A 4454-nucleotide genomic window follows, 5' to 3' on the forward strand; every position below is an offset into this window, starting at 1 on the left:
TCAGCAACTACATGTCCAGTCAATCCACAAATCTCGCAGTTAGGTGTTACAGCGGCAGCGGTGGCTGAAGGAGTGATGGTTAAGTTCTCGATCTTTTGAGTTAAAGCGTCTACTTTAGCGTTAACGCGGTCTATACCACTTATTTCGTACATTCCTCCTTTGGTTTGGGCTTTCTCTAGAGCGGCTCGTTCTCCACCCCATTGGTAATGGTTTTGTGCCATGTTCTCTATGAGTTTGTATGCTTCATCATGGGGTTTGTCCATTAATGCTCCGCCAGCAGCGGCATCTATAGTCATCTTAGTGTTATATAAGAGACCACCATAGAAAGTATGGATGATCAGCCATGGTTCGAGTCCATGATGAGGGCATATTCTAAGCATGTCCTTGTAACGTTCCCAAGCTTCGAAGAGTGATTCGTTATCTTTCTGGGTAAATCCGTTGATTTGACCTCTAAGCATAGCAGTTTTGCTAGGCGGAAAGTATCTCGCTAAGAATACTCTCTTCAACTCGTCCCACGTAGTTATGGAATTGGAAGGCAGGGATTGAAGCCACGCTCTCGCTCTATCTCTCAAAGAGAAAGGGAAAAGGCGTAATTGAATAGCTTCGGAACTAACGTTGTTGGCTTTGATAGTGTCGGCGTATTGCACGAACACAGATAAATGGAGATTGGGGTCGTCTACAGGGCTTCCAGAGAATTGATTCTGTTGAACAGCTTGGACCAACGAAGGTTTGAGTTCGAAATTGTTTGCCTCAATCGCAGGTGGTGCGATACTTGAATGCGGTTCAGCGCGCGAAGGAGCGGCATAGTCTCTAAGAGGACGAATAGCAGCCATCTCTAACTTCGGGGTAATTTGATTGATTTGATCAGTAAAAATCAATTCCTGATTAATCGGAATTTCTGCTACTTCGGGAAGATTGCGAGCTCGTCGTTTGACGTTAATGAAACGTTCGATCTCGTTAATTCGTTGTATTAAATCTCCTCCTTGTGAACGAGTATTTGGCATACAATCGTTCAAAAAGAAAGGGAAGAATTATCCTAGTCTCTACGGTGTAACAGTGAGTTACGATATCGACTTAAATAGTCCCCGGCAACGGCGCCAAAAACTTGGTCGCGACTTTACGTGTCTATAAATCTGATAACTGCAAGTGCACAGTCGTGTCGTGTAGTTTTAAAAGATATCGAATCCACAGGGACTATGAATCGATCTACCGTTATCTAAGGTTACTATGTAAAGCTAGGAGTACTAAAATTTCGATTGTTCCTAAGGGAAAGTGATTGTGAGAAAATAAAGAATAATAATAAAAGACAGGTATCAGTATGTATTTCGTTTAACTAAAGGTAATCCGAAGGTCCATTGGCTTTTGCATAATTAAATTAAAAATCTTTACTAATTTCAATTGATTAAAAATCCTCGTCTCAAACTTTCGCTCTGTTGATTCAGACTACTATCCTAATCCTAATGTACGCTTTCGCCATCCCATTAGATTTTAGAAGAGCTTTTTGGAAACAATGTAATTAATAAAATGCCTATTTTACGAGGTTGTTATCTATTTAAATCTCCTAATCTCAAACTTTCGCTCTGTTGACTCGGACCAAGCTAATAACCCTAACGTACGCTTTCGTCATCCCGCTCGAGTGTAAAAACAATTTTTGAAAATAAATAAGTTCCAATTAGTTTTAATACGCTTTCGCCATCCTTAAAACTAATGTCCTATGTCTACTATCCAGTTAAAGATCTCAAACTTTCGCTCTATTGATTTTAACCTTTGACCGCCCTAACCCCTCAAACTTTCGCTCTATTGGTTTTAAGACTTACTAATTAAATTAGACATACAAACCAAAAATAAGTGATAATTAATAAAACATAATTAAGCCAATTTATTTCGGATCCCTACGGTTAACTTACTTTACATACCGACACCTTTAGTAATTTAGCCAGACATATTAATACGATTAAACATGCATAAATCGGTTCGGTTCATAATAATAAGCATATTAAAAGGCATATAATATATCATGCAAACAAATATGAATAAGGCGGTAAATAAAAAACCTGAATTAAATAAATCTGAATTGAATTGAATCTTGAAGTACTCGAACTTCCACCACAGGTTGGCTGGATCGTTCTTCGGAATTTAAATGGCAGGAAATAAAAACAAGGAAATAAAACGATAAATCTAACGTAAGGCTAGATCTACGAAAAGTTCACAACAATTTCCAGTGTAGAAATCGTTGTGAGAAAATAAACGGTTGAATGAAAGCAGAATAAAGAAAAGCAGTTCGCGGTACAATTTCGGCAGCACTTCGTTGGCAGGAAATCGGGCAGATTGAAGTGAAGTGGCTGGCTCTATTTATAGGGGAAGCTTTGCAGTTGCTTTGCGTGAAAAGAGGAGATTCTGCAGACTGGGACGTGGAGACGTGCGTCTCCGTTTCTTCAGGAAGACTTGAGACGTGCGTCTCAAGTGGAGAGTCTTTAGGGAGGTGGAGACGTGCGTCTCCCTTTTGCTGAGGTGGCAGAGACGTGCGTCTCTGCTTATTTGTGTGGCTTGGGCTGCTTTCCTTCGTGGGCTGGATTGCTTCATTGGGTCTTTGGGTCTCTTTCAGCACACTTGGCCCTTAATTGCACTCCCTTTTTACTTCAGCACCCAATTTACGTCTTTTAGGCATAGATAAGGGTCGTTTTGGCTCCATTTCTTCTCTTTTTCACAATTCGGCATAATAAGAGTGTAAAACCTGAAACAAAGCAAATACACGCGTAATATCATAATAAATTAACATAATAAACGGAAAATGCTATAAATATCTATGGATTTTAAGCTAAATATACGATATAAAATCGTGTTATCACAAAAGATGGTGGTCACTTATAAGGACTGGCATGAGATGTTGCCCTTTGCTTTACATGGTTATCGTACCTCGGTGCGTACTTCCACAGGGGCAACTCCCTTCTCGTTAGTATATGGCATGGAAGCGATTCTTCCGATTGAGGTTGAGATTCCTTCATTAAGGGTATTAACAGATGTGAAGCTCAGTGAAGCTGATTGGGTCCAGACCAGATTTGATCATTTGAACCTTATTGATGAAAAGAGACTAGCAGCCATATGCCACGGGCAAGCCTATCAAAAGAAGATGAAGAGAGCCTTCGACAAGAAGATTCGACCTCGACACTTTCAGGTCGGTGACCTCGTGCTCAAGAAGATCCTGCCTATTCACAACGATCCTAGGGGAAAGTGGACTCCGAATTACAAAGGGCCTTATGTTGTAAAGAAAGTCTTCTCAGGTGGCGCCATGATCCTCTCAACTATGGATGGCGAAGACTTCCCACTTCCCGTGAATGCCGATGCAGTCAAAAAATACTTCGCATAAACCTGATCAGAAATAAAATAAAAGAAAAGGAAAAGATCAGGCAAAAGAATGAAAAAGAAATAAAGTACACCCGCTAAGTTGAAAACCCGAAAGGGCGACTTAGGCAAAAAAGGGGTCCTAGTGGATCGAAAACCCGAAAGGGCGGTCCAGGCAAAAGAGGGACAAAAAGCGAATGACTGCGTCGCGCATTAGATCTTCGAGTATAGCTAGTCCCCACAATTGAAAGGCTCACAAGGGCAACGGATCAATTCATTCATCCATTTCGGAAAGCAAAGCAGAAGGAACATTGAAGATCTGCAAGGCATAGCAAGATTGAAACCCAATGGAATCTTTTCTTACGTTGCCATGTTTGTAAATGCTGTTGGTTTTCTTTTTTTTGGTGGCCACCTCCTCAAGGAGGCCGCTTCCTGATGTACTCGCCTATGTTAGGCACTTCTTTTCATTAATAAAAAGATTCTTCACTCAAAAAAAATTCCTACATCGTTTTATTTTTACTGTTTTGTTTACAAAAACGTCCAATTATTTTGGTAAGTATTGCATTTCTAACATCAAGGTCCTACAAAAAGAACATGAGCTAAAACAAATAGAATTGCTTAAAGATTTTGAGTACTTGGGATGATGGACGAGGTAGAACCATCATACCTGGGGCATATTTGATTGATTTGTTTTGCAGAAAGATCCGATCATTCAGCACAGTCAGATGCCAGCACCTACGCTTCAAGAACCCAAAGGTCTCATTTCCTTCAAAAAAAAAACCTGAGTTCATTCCTCTGAAGAGCTCTCATCCAAGGTTCAAATGCTCCGCAGTGTTGATTAGATTCCCTCATGCTTCGACAAAGATGTGGAAGTTCAAAAGGGGAGGTGCAATCTTCAAAGTTTCCAAACATGATCACGATAATGTCTCTCAAAAGTGTCATCGTGTCTCCTTCCCCACAAATCATCTGGCGCAAGTTTTTCCTTGCAGAAGCGACACATTAAGGGTCGGTCAAGAAACTATCTGGTGTGGCCTCGCAAAGTCAGGGCGCCAAGAGGAAGCCTCCACAGAGTACTTAAGACGGAAGGCTCCCTTCGATGTCCATCCATCATC

The 4454-nt window shown here is 40.8% G+C and overlaps 1 non-coding gene across 1 annotated transcript; it reads left to right on the plus strand.

The window, feature by feature from the left end:
* The first annotated feature begins 351 nt into the window (after window positions 1–351).
* LOC131639928 (small nucleolar RNA R71) lies at window positions 352–458 on the plus strand. Its single transcript, XR_009295086.1, has one exon. It is a non-coding gene; the product is annotated as a small nucleolar RNA R71 (small nucleolar RNA).
* Window positions 459–4454: the final 3996 nt, after the last annotated feature.

Source organism: Vicia villosa, unplaced genomic scaffold (assembly GCF_029867415.1).
Source record: "Vicia villosa cultivar HV-30 ecotype Madison, WI unplaced genomic scaffold, Vvil1.0 ctg.002868F_1_1, whole genome shotgun sequence".
In the NCBI taxonomy this organism is placed as follows: domain Eukaryota; kingdom Viridiplantae; phylum Streptophyta; class Magnoliopsida; order Fabales; family Fabaceae; genus Vicia; species Vicia villosa.